The following is a 19903-nucleotide window of genomic DNA, read 5'->3' on the forward strand; positions in this document are numbered from 1 at the left end:
GCTTTTATATCCGTACATATGTTTGATCTACCTGCCAGGGATTCTGGGATAAGATATTACAAAATATTGTACAATATTAAATTAATGGTTGCTGGCTGCTTTTTTTTTTAACGCGGCAGTTCAGACTTTTGCTGTAGCCCAAGATAGAGATAGGATCCAAACACTTTCGTAAGATTTTTTTTTACCAATGAATTTGTTTCCCCAAACACAAAGCTGGTGTGATTATAGTATAGTATGCCGGTTTTTTGAGTTTGAAGCCTAAATGGATTGTAACCGTGTGAATGAACAGTGCCAATCTCGTACAGAGACTGGCGACTACCTCTTGTAGCTAAATCTGAACATTTAAAAAATAGTTTACAGCCATTACACTGTCATAATAAAACTGTTCCTCCTTCTCTATGTAAATATATTCATGAGATAACAAGGGAAGGTACAAACATAAACCTGTTTTACCAGTTTTCGATTGCTTTGAATGCCCTGGTCTTTATTATGCGTCATATATTTCTGCATACCTGCCAATTTTTCCAGTGCCACTGCTGGGCAAGTGATTTTCCTGTCCACTCATACCTAAATACGAACTGCATGCGTTTGCTGGGTCAAGCCTTTTTATTTTTGCAACATCAGAAGAACTACAACAGCTGCTGGTTGGTCAGTTACTACAGGTACCAGCCAGATTTATATCGTCTACACATCATCTCCAAGGTCCCCAGATAGCAGGTTCAATATGTTAGAAATGCCGTCACTCAAAGTGATCGATGCAGGATCTGTAATTTGGTCCCAGTGTGGTTGGAATAAATACTTTTTTTTGTGTCCTCCTCCACTTGTACATCTCCCTTCAACTCGTATGTCCAGATTTTTTGCTGCCCAGCTCATGAAATGCCCTGTAAATTTGAAATGCTGGCAGGTATGTTTTTGGCCAAAAATCTCTCATTTTTTAACGACATTTATGACATCTTTTTGTACTCCGGTGGTTTATTGGCGAAATGTCGGCCATTTTGGGATTTATAAATTGTACTGGTAATGTCCAAATTAAAGTAAGTTGAAAAGAGTAAACCTGATAAGGCATTTTTGTTTAACAAATGTTGCAGTACAAACCTCTTGTTGCAAACCAGTCTGGCGAGCAAGCATTCCCCTTTATACAGCCGCTGTTAGGAAAACACTGCTGAATGTGTGGGGAGTGAATGTTTCTGTGAAGAAGTAGGCTCTTTACATTAACTTTCTCATTAACAAGCTTGCACCATATTTAAATTAGTCTCACATGGAAATATCTGCTTTAAAGGAAAAATCTGTGTTTTCGGAAATAAGATAATAGAACGATTAAATTTACTGTTTAAACCCTAAGTGCTGGCACTCCCGTGTTTTCATTATGCATTATTTAATCATTTAAGTAATGGTGTTCTTTACCAGTGCAGATTAACATAGAGCAGGCTGCCATATTGTGACATGATTATTCCAGTTTGCAGCTCTACTTGTAATATTATGATGACACAACGCTGTATGTTATCAGGCAAAGGTAAACTAAATAAAATGCATGCCTTCAATTTGAGCTGAAATTCTTGTTTCTGTGGTAACTGAGTCCCTGGTTCACTGTAGTGTGGTTATTAACCTGTTCTGGGCAGATAGTGATTGAAACCTGAGACATTGCTGGGGGGGTTTCTCTGGAAAAATGTTTGATATTCCCTGAATAGCCACTGCACAAACTCACAAGTGGACATACATTGGGAAAGAGACCATAGCTGCTTACCAACTGTCCTAGTAATATGTGACGGAAGGAGACCGAAGTGTCTATGCAGGACTTATCCTGTATCGTCACTGGTGAAGGGCATTCTACTAAACATGGTAAAGTCTTCAGCTTAGTAGATCTCAACAAAGTCATTCATTTACCCTGAAGAAGTGGAATGGGAATGTTTCTTTTTCTGTTTGCTTTTAGAGTACATTATTATTGTGATGTTGCAAGCACCAGCTTCCAGCTAGTCTCTACTAATAATTATGTTTAAATTTTAATGATCTTTTAAAAATTTTAACAGTGCAGAATATATTAAAATTGGTCCAAGATGTATAGAATTTTTGACATCCTTTAGAAAACATAGACTTTTCCTTTAAACCCACATATCTGGTGTAAGAATGTTTGAAGAGGCAAATTCTAAAAGAACACAAATGCCATATCAGGTCTATGCTTTGGAGCGGTACATGTTTTTCTATTAAATATTACTATGAATTTTCTTATGAATATGAATATACTTTACTTTACGTCCCAGTGTACCCAATTATCAGAGCGTTTGATATATAATTCATGCAGGCTCAAAAGCAGATGTTCACTGCTACTTGAAGCAATAAGAGCAGTTATTTGAAAGAAGATGAATTTCTCAGTCAACTTTGAAAATCATGTACCATTTTAAGAAAAATAGACTTGTCCTCTTTGCAATCTGGAGGTACGTTTTTTGGCAATGCTTTGCTTCAAGTAGCAGTTTAAGGTGACCTGATGTAGGACGGGGGAAATAATGGCTGGCTCAACCCAAGAATCCCCTAAGTGCCTCCTAGTAGCTCTTTACAGAGTGCAATCAAGGCCGAGAGGCAATCAGTAACGATCCATGACGTGATCTAAAGCATTTTTCTTAATGAGCAGATAATATGGAAAGATAAAATATGCAATGAATAGTGATGTCAAAGAGGGAAAAAAATAGGGAAGAGGGAGTGACTTCGAGATCAGGATGATAGCAAATGGCCCATCAAAAAATGGATATTGTGCATATTAATATAGATGTTCGGCTAGAGAAATCAATTTAAATGTTGGTGAGCTTTGTCATTCAATTGTTGTACCTTTCATTATTGACAACGTTGCACTGTGCATCACACATCAGAAAGGGACAACTCCTGAAGAAAGAAGTTTGGTTCAATGTGACAGAAATGAACAGTTTTACTCCAAATGAATTCTATTTTCTCTAGGTTAACCACTATACTGTTTATTTTATGGGTGCAATAGGTACAAGAACCATCTGCCTTTAATCTTCTGAAATCCTTAATATCCATTGCCTGACTACATCATAAAGTTCAGTATTGTAGTGTTTATAAAAACATGCCTTCTTGTCACATGAATTCTACATAAGTAGACAGGGACATCGTGGTCATGAGAATGGGGCAAGTCTAATTTCGAAATCAGAACTGCTGAAGAGCTCAGCAAAATGAAGTTTATCCAAATGCACTTGGCGAGTGTCACGTTTTGGCATCACGCATTTTAATTGGCTGAAGTGTGACCTGTGCAAATAAAACGGAACAAAAGCAAAATGCGGCAGACGCTGGAAATCTGAAAGAAAAACTGAGTCAGGAAAGCTGACAAGAGTCAGCAGGCTCCGCACTATCATTTCATTTCACTATCTGTGGAGAGAAAGACGGTTAATGTTTCAGGTCGAAGAGCTTCCATCATCAACCTGAAACATTCACAAATCAAACCATCACTGATGAATAATGCAGGAAGGTTATTCATATTAAAGATGCTTTCACAAACACTTTTCATCTGCTATCTTTTTGTTCAGGTTACAAACAATAGCCCCCATTTGTGTAAGACCCAGGAGATTTGAACTGTAGCACCATATTTTAGTATGATTGAAGGGCTGCCTGTGCGACTGTATCAAAAAGAAAGCAATGCACCCATTTTCCCAGCATTATTTTCAATAGGCCTGCCAAGACTTGGGGTGGGATTTTCCGACGCTGCTCACCACCGAAAGTCAATGCCACAGCGGGACCAGAAAGTTGTCATTTTTAATGCCAGATTGCTTTGCAGTTGTGTCGAGAGAGACTAAGCTTCCCAGTAATGAGGGCTGCCAACAGGTTTGTCAGATACCTCTGGGAAGGCCGTCTTGGTGAAAAATGTAAGGAGGGAAGTACTGTTCCCCAACGCGCACACGACTATTTCCAGGGCCATGTCCCAGCAGGCCTGGATAGAAGAGGCTGAACAAGTCAGTGCCAGCAGCTTCACCCCCCTGGACCTGGTTTCAATGTAGAAAGAGATTCAAAAACCTCACAAGCAGTAAGGGTGAGTACAGCTCATCATCTCTCTCAGCAACATCTGGCAACCACACCAAGTTCACTCGCCTCTTTCTTTGCTTTCTTCACGATATCATTCTCTTTACACGTCTTGGCGGCGTGCAATTCCACCCAGCATTCCTCACTCGTTTCAATATTCCATCTACTTGATCTTCGATTCTTCATCCCCTCTCCCATCCTCATTCCATTTTGCTGCTTCTTCATCTCTCAGCACATGCATCACAGCTACAAGCCACACTCAACTCCTCATATCGGTTCTTTCTGCAGAACAAGATGGCACGCAATGCCAGGGAGGGGACCAGGACCAGGGGAGGAATAGCTAACATTGTAACTCTCACCCAAGTGGAGCGGACAACACTGGAGGTCACTGGTCCAGGTAAAATCGGGAGTATCGGGGAAGGCGAGGCTTGCAGCTTTCCAGGCTGTTTATATTTGTGACTCATCACTCACCTCCGGAAATGTTCAGTACGTTTCACAACTTCCAGCTATATTCTGAAGATTGTCACCTGCAAAAGTTCAGTGTCACCCTCACTCTTGTTTCTTTTACCCTTTCTTCTAGGTTTGCCTGGCAAGAGCTGCCTTCAGATGACACCACAGAGAAAGACCATTCTGAAGATGCAACATTAGGCGTTCCATCACTCCCAAACACCAGCACAGATATTGGCATTCTTTGTAGTTAAGTGGCATACGAGGAGGGGTCTGCAGGTGGTGGAAACGCCGCAGCAGATATTGTTGATTGATAGGGAGATTCCAGGAAGCTGTTGTCTGGAGTGTTAAAGGCCCTCTTCCAGCTCGGCACATTGGACCAATTTGAGGACTTCAGGTCCCAGCTGCAGAAAGGAAATTGCTTACTTCTCCCAAAGTTATTGTACCAGGTCGCGTAAGGAGTTTCAGAACTTTGGCTGAGAATGTATGGGTGTTCCTTTCTAATCTGAGGTGCCATCTTGTGTGACCTCTGCACTCTGCACTTCCTTTGCAGAGTGACCACTGATAGGAATACTGCAATCTCACAGCAAAGTGAGTGGCATTAGTCTTTGCAGCTTCACTGGAAGTTTAAACGGTTGCCTTGCAGACTCTGGGCGTTACCTTGGAGGGGCAGTTAGCCCTTGGACAGATTAGTTAAACTATTATTCCAGTGCTTTATAGGAGTCACTCATCTTTAGCAATCTGCTCTCCTATAGAACAGTGGAGATCCAGTGCCATGGTGTGTAATATTCTCTTACAGGATGTCTGCACGTCTGATCCTTTGGGACCTTCTCAACTAGTACCCACATGGTGCCAGTGGGTTATATGTGTCAGACTGCAGTCTGTGGCTGTGCTCTCACAGGCTCATTGCCCAGAAGTCACCAGCCAAGGGAAGCTTAATGAAGAACAGCATGTTCTACCAGCCCTGCTCAGGTCACTATGAAAGCACTTCACAGAGAAGTTGAGTTAAGAAACCTTGCAAAAAAAGGCCAATACAGCATTTGGGGCGTCATTCTCCCAACAGGGAACAATGTCCCCTAGCAAGTGCGTTTAGCCGTGTGTTTCTGGCACTCGCAGTGCTGAGAAACACAACAATTCAACGCGACTCACGTTGAATAAGTGGCCTGAAAGGGGAGTACGCAGCCGTGGCAACACACAGCCCCATTTTGTACAGTGGGGAACTCCCATCGCCAGAACACCCCATTGCAGTGAGAGGCCCCGAAACGATCCCTAACCCCACCCCCAGCCTGAACGCAATATGTGTGGGTCTCCACCCCCCCCCCCCCCCCCCCCCCTCCAGGTGGCACCGCCAGGGGTGGCAGGACACCACCCTGTCCAAACGGCATGCAGCTGGGTACCTCCGATCCCCTGGGAGACCCCCACGAGTGCCGTTCTGTCTGGTCCCCGTTTTTGGGGACCAGTGCTGAACAGCGCTCGCCTGAGGTCTCTGAGGGGAAAGGGTTGAATCCCAAAATCTCAGGAATCGAGACTAACTGTCTCGTTATAATATGCAGATTTGCCAAAAAGTGATCCTGCCCAATTGGGCAGGATTTACATTGCAACGTCTCGCGAGATTTGGCGTTGCAAGCCGGGTAGATCCCAGGAGCGGGTTCTCCCTGCTTTCAACGGCCAAGCTGCACCGCGCACGCCGAGTTGCTTCTGCAGCACAACATTGCCGTAGGATCGCGCCCTTGATCTTACACTGACACTGTGTCACAAACATAGAAGCTGTCTGAATGTGTTGAATGTTCTTTAATACAGGGTGAAGTGGCGCTAATGGATTGAGTAATGTCTGTTGATTTAGAGGAATTTTCTATAGGTTTTCAGGGCAGAGTAATGAGCCGAATTGCGAAGCAATTAACACATCCGTTCCATCTCTTGTCTAAACGTAGTCTGGTGGCTTTTTTCTCCTGCTGCTTCCTCACCTTCCTCACTGCCACTGCCTGCCCCCAGTCATCTTCATTCGAAAAGGGAATGCTAGTGTTGCTTTCCCTCCTCCGAGGTCAAGGCCTGTTTGTTTAGCAGGGATGCAGCACAACACTCTGATTTGTTTTTCTTTGTTAAATTTATTGTTGATATTTTTCCACTCCTATTACTCTGTTAGCTGAGAGCCATTGCTCCTCTGCACAATTCTCAGAATGTCAAATTCTGAACATGTACAATGAGCAGAATATCCCGCCATGCATTGATGGGCATGGTTCCACTTGAGCACCTACAAGCATGCCGTTACTAGGCAATAACCGTATTTATACATTTTAAAATCCATTTGCATGTAAAAATCTCATACAAACAGTAACAAAAATGACTAAGGATCCAATGGCAAAAGCAGTTCGCCACGGCACAGCATGGCTAATAAAAGCCGAGAGAACCCGCTCCCGGGATCTACCCGGCCCATAACGCCTCGGGAGATCTCACACGGCCTCGGGAGGCGTTGCGATGCAAATCCCACCCATTGTGGGGAGGGGTTCTCGTTTTAGCAAATCTGCACAGTAGAGCGAACCAGTCTCACTTTAATGTGCAGATTCCCAAGGTACCTGAGGCTTTACGATCCATCCCCATCACCTCGGGCGAGTGCCATTCAATACTGTTCCCCACAAATGCCAGGGAGCCAAGGACCCTCCCATAGTGCATTGAGGCTTGGGGCAGGTCAGGGGTCGGGGTGGCCCAGTGGTTAGCACTGATGCCTCATGGCGGCGAGGACCCGGGTTCGATCCCGGCTCTGGGTCACTGTCCGTGTGGAATTTGCACATTCTCCCCATGTTTGCGTGGGTTTCACCCCCACAACCCAAAGCTGTGCAGAGTAGGTTAATTGGCCACGCTAAATTGCCCCTTAATTGGAAAAAGGAATTGGATACACTAAATTTATTTTAAATAAGATTCCCGTCTGCATTTATTAGTCACTATCTTGTACGTATGGGCCTTCCTTGTGGATTCCTCCTTGAGAAGAAATGCTTTCTCTCTCGCCGAGCAATTCATAATTTTAAAGACCTCTCTCAGGTTACCTCGAAGTCTCTTCTATAGAAAAAATCCCAACAGGGTGGCACACTGCTGCCTCACGGTGCTGAGCACCCATGTTCGATCCCGGCCCCGGGTCACTGTCCATGTGGAGTTTGCACACTCCCCGTGTCTGCGTGGATCTCACCAAACTTTTTTTAAAAAAAACCACAACCTGCTCATTGCTGAGAAGCGGGGTGTCCTGCGATGATACCCCTTGCAACCGGATGGCTGGGATGCACTGGAATGGTTGGTTTGTTGGGGATTGGGATTGATCATGGTGGGTATACCCAGTGATCATTGTTAGCCATTGAATATGTGTTTTTGGGACGTGGCAGTGATAAGCATTCGAGTTCTTGCTAGAAGCAGTGGCCACAATGCATGATGGGATTTAAGCTAGCTAATGTAGCCATGTTTTTGGGACAGACAGGATTAGACCGAAATGGTGTGGTCAGCAATAGCACAGTCAGCTCAGTAAACAGTTCTTGTCGGTGCCCCCAAAATCCTGTCCAGGGGGTCCACAGTGTAAGGAGGAACCAACTTTAGCATCCTGCCCCTAGATGAGCGGTGAGGTGGGCAGGAGCTGGATGCATGGGTAGCATGGGAATGGAAGAAATACAACTTTATAACAGATAGGGTTAACTGGTAGGCGGCGGGTGGCAGGATGTAGTTGGATCGTGGGCTGATCGCTGTCATCATGTTGCTTGGGGTAACCTTCATTAGTCAATATGGAGTTGACGGCTCCAAGGATTGGATCAAGTCCAACTGGGGTGGGCTATTGTTTTTTGGGAAACTGTATAATTGGGGCGTCTGCACCAGTCAAGCAGAGTGGTTTTGGCATTTATCCAAATCTCCCACGTACCTGGACCAAGCTTGGAAAAATAAAGCTATCACAACCAGAGTTGTGTGTTCAGTTGAGCTGTAACTAAGAGGGAGGAATCCCACGTAAAAGTCAGCTCACTATTCAGTCCTTAGAAACGATCCTCTATGCTGTAAATTGAGAATAACACTGGCCCCAGAGCAAATCCTTGTGGGACATCACTTCCTTTCCCAACCTCAGTGACCATCCTTTACCCCTACCCTTTCAAAAAGTGGTCTAATTTTCAGCATTTAGCTTAGCAATGCAGATGAAAAAGGTGGTGCAGTCTGCATGGAAATGAATTAAAAAGCAAGTTTTGTTGTGTTCAAATAGTTCCTGGAAAATAAATCCGATCTTTCTTGTCCACATTTGGAAGACAAACCAATGCCACTGTCCTTAGCTTAAATAAAAGATAGCCACTATTTGCATTCAGATGCTGCTGTTACTCATTGTACAAAATATATTGCTCTCATTCTACCAGAGTAATCACCACATATGGTTAATCAAGACCAAACCCATATGAAACAACTCTTGTTGATAAATCTAATCTCATTCACCCAACTGTTAAATATTAATTTAAGTTTAAATTGGTATAATCAGACTCGTTCCACTTTTGAAGTAGTAACCATTCTGAGTCAGACTGCACAGGTGGACAATATGACCATACATGTTATTAATAAAAAACACCCAGTACAGTCACTATGTGGAGTGTTGCACTGTGTAAATGTGAGAGCTGGACTCTGACGAAAAGGGTGCAAAGAGGAGAACTGCTTCAGAACTGTGGAGGATGCTCAATCAGCTGGATGAACAGAAAAGCAATGAGTGGGTTAAATCGAGAATAGAAGTTCAGGAATCCAAAACATTTGCGAAGTACAGCGAGAGAGAGGAAGATCGTCAAGAATGGACATTGCAAAGAAAGACCCAACAGCATTGTCCTAGCAACAAGGAGAGATTGAGGGCAAAAAAAGAAGGGGAAGAAGAAAAATCATATGGGTGGAGAGCATTATGATGTAACCTAAGGCCAGATTGAAGAAAACCCAAGAAGCAAGATGATGCCAGCGGCGCCACTCGGGTTATGTTGACAATGAACAAATGTTTGTAGTAGGTGAGAAGACATCAACAGGTTTTGTTTGAAAATGCAACATGGAAACTTACCCAATCCTATATGAATATGTAAAAAGATCAGGAAAACTGTTTGGTCTATCAAACGTGCTGTATTGAATCATTATGTATCATCCATCCTTCATTGTCTCCTGAGAGAAATTGTAAAAAATCCCAAGGCCAGTGCAAGTCTTTCAGAAATCCCTCTCTGAATTGCTAAGGAGTTTAATCAATGAAACACATACGTGGTCAATGAATTGCTAAATGTGTTCAGGTGGACTTAAGCCCAGATTGCCACGGAGCTGAGGAGACTCTGCACTATATTCGCAATGGTGCCAGGCCCCTGGATCTGGAGGTACCGTCCCCATTGCTGACAGATTCTATTTACAATGGTAGGGGAAAGGGGCAGGAGTTGATTCACACGGGAATAACCTGAATCCAGAACGGGTATTTGAATTCAATGCTGAGCTCAAACAGGTCCCATTTTTGCTGGATTGAGGTCCGTTTCTCACAGTGTATGACTTATAATTTTTAAGAGTAGAATGAATGCTCGTAAAAGGTGGATGAGGTCTGTGGAACAGTCGAGTTATGTAAATCCCCTTTGAACTGAAACAATCTGTTTTGTCTCTGAGTTTGAAAAAAATCAGCTTATAGTTTCAATAGTGTCTTGTTAACATTAGCCTGAGGGTTATCCTTATATTATTATTATTGTTTGATTGCTTCTACTCTTATCCTCTCAGTGGAAGACTGACAGTTCAGTTTGATTGACAGCTCTAATGGGTTATTAAAGGATTAACGCCTTTGATGTGGAGCTTTGAATACAAATATTTGTTTTTTTAAATAAGGGATTAGGTACTTGATGGAATTTAAATATATTTTATAAATGAGAATGTTTGTTATATAGTGAAGTCTCTAATAGATACTTAGAATTTAATTTCATTTTGGAATGGCTCCTTAGGTCTGCCGGGCTGGTTCAGCACAGGGCTAAATCGCTGGCTTTGAAAGCAGACCAAGGCAGGCCAGCAGCACGGTTCAATTCCCATACCAGCCTCCCCGAACAGGCGCCGGAATGTGGCGACTAGGGGCTTTTCACAGTAACTTCATTTGAAGACTACTTGTGACAATAAGCGATTTTCATTTCATTTCATTTCATATTTGATATTGGGTGAGTTGGCATGGGGGCAAAGGGTGGTGGTGGGACCTGTGTTGGCAGAGTTGCACTAAGTTGGCATAGTGGCAATAAAGGGCCATGGGGACGAGTGGGGCATGATTTGGGATGTATGAGGACATGGGTTGGCATCAAGGGTATGAGGGGGTGGATGGAGGCGTGTAGGTTGACATGGAAGGTGTGAGGGACAAGTGGGTTGGGTGAGGGTACGGGTTGGCATGGCTGGATTATGGGGTGTGTGTGAGGGGATGTGAGGTTTAAAGGGCCTAATTTTCAACCACATAACTAGGACAAAAATCCCAGATTATTCAAGTGGCCCTTTTAACCAGGCCCTTTGGCCATCTCCAAACTGTTTTTCGGGACAGCGGGTCTGACTGTCCATTGACTGTTAGTGGCTATAGTAAAATTCTAATAATAAATTCAACTTCAAACCCTGCTTTTAGGGCAGCACGGTGGCGCAGTGGGTTAGCCCTGATGCCTCACGGCGCCGAGGTCCCAGGTTCGATCCCGGCTCTGGGTCACTGTCCATGTGGAGTTTGCACATTCTCCCCATGTTTGCGTGGGTTTCACCCCCAGAACCCAAAGATGTGCAGGCTAGGTGGATTGGTCACGCTAAATTTCCCCTTAATTGGAAAAAATGAATTGAGTACTCTAAATTTATTTTTTTTAAACCCTGCTTTTAATTCTTAATTGCACGAATAATTGTTTTGAGTGAAGTAACGGAGATGGAGATCTCTATGGCCTCTCATGGTGTTGAAGTTTTTATTATAATTTGGTGTGGTATAGTAATATTGTTGAAATGTGGGATGTTAAAGGTTGGTTGGTGGTGATTTAGTATGTTTCACTAAGTCTGTAAATGCAGATGGCTAGTCCATATTTTACTTGAAGGAACATAATTTTAAATGTGCCAAATAGTATTCTATCACCGTTTATGTGCTGCTGCAGTATGCTTATTTAAGTTCAGTGAGTTTTGATCTATTATCTTGACGTTTCAACCCTGACAAAACTCACAAAAGCAGGAGAGAAACTGCTGTGTTCAACACAACCAATGTAAAATTTGAAACAATTTCATGTGGTTCTTTCAAAGGCCCAGAAATTCCACAGTAGTTCTTTACAATTATCCAGAAGTTATTCCTGTTTGGTTGGTTTAATTCTTCATAGAACATAGAACAGTACAGCACAGAACAGGCCCGTTCGGCCCTCGATGTTGTGCCGAGCTTTGTCCGAAACCAAGATCAAGCTGTCATTCTGGTGTGCTCCATGTGCTTATCCAATAGCCGCTTGAAAGTTCCTAAAGTGTCCGACTCCACTATCACAGCAGGCAGTCCATTCCACACCCTAACCACTCTCTGAGTAAAGAACCTACCTTGGACATCCCCCCTTTTCCTCCCACCCTGAACCTTATAGTTATGCCCTCTTGTAACAGCTGCATCCACCTGAGGAAATAGTCTATGAACGTCCACTCTATCCCCCTCATCATCTAATAAACCTCTATTAAGTCAGCTCTCATCCTCCTCCACTCCGAAGAGAAAAGCCCTAGCTCCCTCAACCTTTCCTCATAAGACCTACTCTCCAAACCAGGCAGCATCCTGGTAAATCTCCTTTGCACCCTTTCCAATGCTTCCACATCCCTCCTATAGTGAGGTGACCAGAACTGCACACAATACTCCAAATGTGGTCTCACCAGGGTCCTGTACAGTTGCAGCATAACCCCACGGCTCTTCAACACAAGCCCCTGTTAATAAAAGCTAACACAGCTCTATCCACTTGAGTGGAAACCTTCAGAGATCAGTGGACATGAACCCCAAGATCTCTCTGTTCCTCCACATTCCTCAGAACTCTGCCGTTGACACCGTAATCCGCATTCAAATTTGTCCTGCCAAAATGAATCATCTCACACTTATCGGGGTTAAACTGCATCTGCCATTTTCCGGCCCAGCTCTGCATCCTATCAATGTCTCTTTGCAGCCTACAACAGCCCTCCACCTCATCCACTACTCCACCAATCTTGGTGTTATCAGCAAATTTACTGACCCACCCTTCAGCCCCCTCCTCCAAGTCATTTATAAAAATCACAAATAGCAGAGGACCCAGCACTGATCCCTGCAGTACACCGCTGGTAACTGGTCTCCAGTCTGAAAATGTTCCATCCACCACCACCCTCTGTCTTCTATGTGATAGCTAGTTACTTATCCAATTGGCCAAATTGCCCTCTATCCCACACCTCCTTACTTACTTCATGAGCCGACCATGGGGAACCTTATCAAACGCCTTACTGAAATCCATGTATACGACATCAACTGCTCTACCTTCATCTACACACTTAGTTACCTCCTCAAGAAATTCAATCAAATTTGTGAGGCAAGACTTACCCTTCACGAATCCGTGTTGATTATCCCGGATTAAGCTGCATCCTTCCAAATGGTCATTAATCCTATCCCTCAGGACCTTTTCCATTAATTTAGCGACCACCGAAGTAAGACCAACCGGCCTATAATTATCAGGGTCATTCCTATTCCCTTTCTTGAACAGAGGAACAACATTCGCCACTCTCCAGTCCCCTGGCACTATCCCTGTGGACAGTGAGGACCCAAAGATCAAAGCCAAAGGCTCTGCAATCTCATCCCTTGCCTCCCAAAGAATCCTAGGATATATCCCATCTGGCTCAGGGGACTTGTCGACTCTCAGGTTTTCAAAATTGCTAATACATCTTCCCTCAGAACATCTACCTCCTCCAGCCTACCTGCCTGTATCACACTCTCATCCTCAAAAACATAGCTCCTCTCCTTGGTGAACACTGAAGAAAAGTATTCATTCAATACCTCTCCTATCTCTTCTGACTCCATGCACAAGTTCCCACTACTGTCCTTGACCGGCCCCAACCTCACCCTGGTCATTCTTTTATTTTTCACATAAGAGTAAAAAGCCTTGGGGTTTCGCTGGATCCGATCCGCCAAGGACTTCTCATGCCCCCTCCTTGCTCTCCTAAGCCCCTTTTTTTTTTAAGCTCATTCCTTGCTACCTTGTAACCCTCAAGCGACCCAACTGAACCTTGTTTTCTCATCCTTACATATGCTTCCTTTTTCGTCTTGACAAGACATTCAACCTCTTTTGTGAACCATGGTTCCCTCACACGGCCATTTCCTCCCTGCCTGACAGGGACATACCTATCAAGGACACGCAGTATTTGTTCCTTGAACAAGCTCCACTTTTCATTTGTGCCTTTCCCTGACAGTTTCTGTTCCCATCTTATGCTCCCTAATTCTTGCCTAATCGCATCATATTTACCCCTCCCCAATTATAAACTATCCCTGCCGTATGGCCCTATCCCTCTCCATTGCAATAGTGAAAGACACCAAATTGTGGTCACTATCTCCAAAGTGCTCTTCCACAAACAAATCTAACACTTGGCCCGGTTCATTACCCAGTACCAAACCCAACCTGGCCCCACCTCTTGTCGGCCTATCCACATATTGTGTCAGGAAACCCTCCTGCACACACTGTACAAAAACTGTCCCATCCGAACTGTTTGACCTAATGAGGTTCCAATCAATATTTGGAAAGTTAAAGTCACCCATGACAACTACCCTGAGACCTCCACACCTATCCATTATCTGCTTTGCAATTTCTTCCACCGCATCTCTATTACTATTTGGGGGGTCTATAGAAAACTCCCAACAACGTGACTGCTCCTTTCCTATTTCTAACTTCAGTCCATATTACCTCAGTAGGCAGATCCCCCTCGAACTGCCTTTCTGCAGTCGTCAAACTATCCTTGATTAACAATGCTACTCCTCCACTCTTTTACCACCTTCCCTACTCTTACTGAAACATCTATACCCCGGAACTTCCAACAACCATTCCTGTCCCTGTTCTAACCATGTCTCCGTAATGGCCACAACATCGTAGTCCCTAGTACCAATCCACGCTCCAAGTTCACCTACCTTATTCCGGATGCTCCTTGCATTAAAGTACACTTCAACCCACCTTCCTGTCTGTTGTACACTCCTGCGACCTTGATACCCTCCTCAGTACCTCACTACTCTCAACACTGGCTTCTGGACTACAGCTCGTTTTCCCATCTCCCTGACAAATTAGTTTAAACCCCCCCCCCCCCCCCCCCCCCCACGAAGAACCGTAGCAAATTTCCCTCCCAGGATATTGGTGTCCCTCTGGTTCAGGTGCAAACCGTCCTGTTTGTACAGGTCCCACCTTCCCCAGAATGCGCTCCAATTATCCACGTAACTGAAACTCTCCCTCCTACCCCATCCCTGCAGCCACGTGTTTATCTGCACTCTCTTCCAGTTCCTCAACTCGCTAGCACATGGTACTGGCAACAAACCAGAGATGACAACATGGTTTGTCCTGGCTCTCAGCTTCCACCCTAGCTCTCTAAATTCCTGTTTTAAATCCCCTTCCCTACTCTTACCTATGTCGTTGGTACCGATGTGTACCACAACTTGTGACTGTTCCCCCTCTCCCTTAAGGATTCTGAAAACACAGTCCGAGATGTCATGGACCCTGGCACCCGGGAGGCAACATACCGTGAGTCTCTTTCGGTGCCACAGAACCGTCTATCTGTCCCTCTAACTATCGAGTCCCCAATAACTATTGCTCTCCTGCTCACCCTCCTTCTCTTCTGAGCCACAGGGACGGACTCAGTGCTGGAGATCCGGTCACCGTGGCTTACCGTTCCCCCCACTAGTATCCAAAGCGGGATACGTTACTAAGGGGAATGATCACAGGGGATCCCTGTACTGACTGCTTCCTCCCAGCCCCTCTCACTGTCACCCATCTATCTTCATTCTTCGGAGTAACTACATCCCTGAAGCTTCTATCTATAACCACCTCTGCCTCCCGAATGGTCCGAAGTTCATCCAGCTCGGGCTCCAGTTCCCTAATGCGGTTTCTGAGGAGCTGGAGATGGGTGCACTTCCAATAAGTGAAATCAGCAGGGACACTGACGGCGTCCCTCACCTCAAAAATTCTGCAGGAGGAACATTGCGCTACCTTCCCTGCCATCCCGCCTAGATAACTTGCGGATAAATCAAGAAAAAGAAAGAGAAAGAGCTTACCTGATATTCACTCACCCCCTTAGGTTAGTGGAGGTGGAAGGGGGGGGGGGGACACTACAAGTGTAGTGTCTCGGGTTCAGCAACCGCCCAACTTAAATACAGGTAAAAATAAAACACATAACCAGCAACCACTGCGTCCCGCACTATAACAGCAATCAGCTGTTATGGGCCCGCGCAAACAATTGGTACATTGGCACAAAAAAGGGAGAGTGCGCTCAGTGTTTCTCAAACCAGGAAATGCAAGTTTTGTAACGGTTGTGAAAGGACTATTGATGATTCCCATTCAGTAGGATGCCTGATGTCTGAGTATTTTGTCTTTCATTCGGCCATTCATCCCCTTGAGCCTGTTCCGCTATTGAATCAAGTATAACGACTGATCTGTACCGCAACTCCATTTGCCCACCAATGTTCCATATAATCTTCCCAAACAAAATTCTGTCGATTTCAAGCTTGAAAATTTAATTTGACCCTCCTCAGACTTCTGGAGGAGAGAGTCCCAGATTTCTGCCGCTCTCAATGTCATTTCACTCCTGAATGTCCTAGGTCTAATTTTAAAATTATGCAAATCTATCTATCAAACACTTTAATCATTTTAAATACCTTGATCGTTGCTTAACTTACTGAACTCAACGGGATATAATTACAGTGTCTGTTCTCATAATTTATCTTTTTTAAGTTGTGATTTCTGGTGTATCTGAACTGTAACTCCTCCAATGCCTGTATATGAGATTTGGTATTGAAAACTGAGTGCAGTGCTCCTTATTCTGTACAACTGACATATCATTTCCTCACCTCCGATGGCAAGCTCCTCAGGGAAAGGCCAACATTTATTAGCTCTTCTGATGGGATTTTGTACTTTAATTTTGTGCTTGTGCGTTTGGACACACATCCCTTTCTTCCCCACATTTCCTCGCCACTCGTCATTAAGCAATACAATATTTCACTTTATCGTTCTTTGACTCAAAGTGCATGACCTCACTCGCCCCCCCCCCCCCATTAAAACCCACCTACCATACGTTTGCCCATTAACCTGGCCTGTCGCTACCCCTTTGCAAACTGCTGCTCCCATCCACACAACTTACTGTGCCCCATAATGTAATGTGTTATGGGCCAGAGTTGAAGGAACCGCAAAGTGTATCATGGAGTTCACCTGACCCACAACGTTTAATAGATTGTGGTATGGGGAGCACACGGCCCACTCTACAGGTGTGGGACAGCAGAAATGGAAAAGTATTTTTTTTAAAGCAAAACGATGTTTATTCTATGAACTCAAGTTAACCTTTTTGATACATACAGTGAACATCTTAGCAACCATTAATTCAAATACGACCCCCAAAAAATACAACACTAAGTAATCGTTTAAGCTTTCCTTTTAACATCCATAAGTATTAAAACACCATTTACCAGAAACACATCAGGTTAAAGTCACTACTATTATTAGTTTTAAATCACCAGGATCGATTTACAGTCTTTAGATTACAGAGAGAGATTGATACACCTTCTGGCTGTGACTGCAGCTATCCAGCTCTGAAAACGAAACTAAAACACACACCGCAGCCTGCTCAAAAACTAAAGTAAAAAGCTGACAGACAGCCCAGCTCCACCCACTCTCTGACATCACTTCAGTGGTAAACACCCATTTCTTAAAGGTACTCTCACTACAGATATTTATATACACACCCATTTATAAACACCCATTTCTTAAAGGTCCTCTCACATGACACCTCCCCCCAAGAAAAAAAAATAAACCATCAACTTCAAGATGGTTTCATTTTTCACCTTTTCACCATCCTTGAAGAAATGCACACAGGAAATATACTTTTTTGTTTCAAAAAACAACACACAAACAGATATAACAATATAGTCTGTTTCTGTTCTTCCTCCAACTGAAATCCTTCTCGATTGACAGTCTCTTTGAACAAGAAGGTCTCTTCTCGATCTGTCCATTTCTCTACGCCTCGGCATGTCTCTTTAAAGTTAGATACTTCAGTTCAATCGGATCACAGAGTCCCTAGCAATTCTCCAACACAGGAGCATTGGTTATCACAGCTTTCAGGCAATCAAATGCCTGTCGAAAGTCTGCTGTCCACTGAAATTTTTGACGTTTCTTCAGCAAGTCCATCAGTGGAGCAATCACGCTGCAAAACATTTGCACAAATGTTCGATCAAATCCACTCATGCCAAGAAATCGCATTATTTCCCTTCGTCTTGAGGGTATCGGAAACTCCTCAAGGAAAGTGACTTGGGCTTTTCCAAATTCACTTTTGGCTAGGTTTATCACCAAACCTGCCTCCTGAAGTCGATTGAATAACTCCATCAGATGTTTTAAATGTTCTTTCCATGTCTGGCTGAAAATTACCAGATCGTCGATGTATACAGCACAATTGGGTAATCCTGAAACAACTTTGTTAGGTAATCGTTGAAATGTGGCTGGGGTGTTCTTCATGCCAAATGGCATAACTTTGAATTGGTATATACCATCTGGAGTCACAAAAACTGAAATTTCCTTCGCCCTTTCGGATAAAGGTACTTGCCAGTAACCTTCAAGTATATCCAGTTTGGAAATAAAAGTTGATTGTCCCACTTTCTCAATGCAATCCTCCAAACGTGGGATAGGATAAGAGTCCGTTCTTGTAACTGCATTAACCTTTCTAGAGTCCACACACAACTGTTGGGTACCGTCTGGTTTAGGTACCATCACTATGGGTGAGCTCCATTGGCTGCAACCCACTTCAATTATGCCATTTTTAAGCATACTCTCAATCTCTTTGTTAACCTGTCCCAATTTTAAAGGGTTATGTCTATATGGATGTTGTTTGATTAGAACAGCATTTCCCACATCTACATCATGTATAGCCGTTTTAGTACTTGCCAATTTATCTCTACAAAATTGCCCATGTGATACCAAATAACTCTTTCAGGTCAGTCGGTTTTTTCTCTGGAAGGTAACTCAACAATTTTTCCCAATTTTTAAGAACATCCTCATTTTCCAATTTAATTTGAAGTATGTCAAATTCACAGTCATCTGGATTTGGTTCGTCACTTTGAGTTAGAAGCATTAAAACCTCCTCCTTTTTCTCTCTTTCCCTTTCAAAGTACCTTTTAAGCATATTTACATGACACACTCGGTGAGTCTTCCTTCTATCTGGTGTTTTTACCACATAATTCACCTCACTTAATTTCTTTTCAATCTGATAAGGTCCACAAACCTATCTTTTAAAGGTTCACCTACCACTGGTAACAATATAAAAATGTTATCTCTACTGGCAAAACTACAAACTTTGGATTTCTTGTCCACTACCTGTTTCATCACATTTTGTGCCACGTTTAAATGTTGTCTTGCCAATTCACCTGCTCTATTTAATAGTTCCCTAAAATTTGACACGTAATCCAATAATGTAATTTCCGATTTCACTTAAATACATTTAAGTGGTCCTTTTACCTCATGATCAAAAATTAGTTCAAAAGGACTAAATTTGGTTGATTCATTCGGTGCATCCCTAATTGCAAACAGTACGAATGGAATTCCTTTATCCCAATCCTCTGGATAATCGTGACAATAAGCCCTCAACATTGTCCTTAATGTGTGATGCCACCTTTCTAACGCTCCCTGTGATTCTGGATGGTACGCAGTTGATTTAAATTGTTTTATTCCTAAGCTATCCATAACTTCTTTGAATAACCTGGAGATAAAATTTGATCCTTGATCCGATTGTATTTCTGTGGGTAGTCCATATCTAGTAAAGAATTTAAGTAATTCCTCCACAATCTTTTTAGCTGTAATATTATGTACTGGAATGGCCTCTGGAAACCTAGTAGACACTTCCATTATCGTCAAAAGATATTGATTCCCACTTTTCGTTTTAGGAAGCGGTCCTAAGCAATCAATTAGGACCCTTGTAAAAAGTTCCCCAAATGCTGGAATGGGTATTAAGGGCGCTGGTTTTATCACTGCTTGAGGTTTCCCCATCACTTGACATGTGTGACATGATTGACAAAATTTAACTACATCTTTATGTAGTCCAGGCCAATAGAAATGTTTTTGTATTTTAGCTTGAGTTTTCCTTATTCCCAAATGACCTCCCACTGGTACCTCATGTGCAACTCGCAACACCTCCTTTCTATACCCTACCGGCAATACTGCTTGATGAACTTCTGCCCACTTTTCATCCACCTGCATATGTAAAGGTCTCCATT

The 19903-nt window shown here is 43.4% G+C and overlaps 1 protein-coding gene across 8 annotated transcripts in view; it reads left to right on the plus strand.

The window, feature by feature from the left end:
• pbx4 (pre-B-cell leukemia transcription factor 4) overlaps positions 1–19903 on the plus strand; it is a 530484-nt gene that overhangs the window by 433392 nt on the left and 77189 nt on the right. The gene's annotated exons all lie outside the window — the stretch shown is intronic.

Source organism: Scyliorhinus torazame, chromosome 27 (assembly GCF_047496885.1).
Source record: "Scyliorhinus torazame isolate Kashiwa2021f chromosome 27, sScyTor2.1, whole genome shotgun sequence".
Lineage (NCBI taxonomy): Eukaryota > Metazoa > Chordata > Chondrichthyes > Carcharhiniformes > Scyliorhinidae > Scyliorhinus > Scyliorhinus torazame.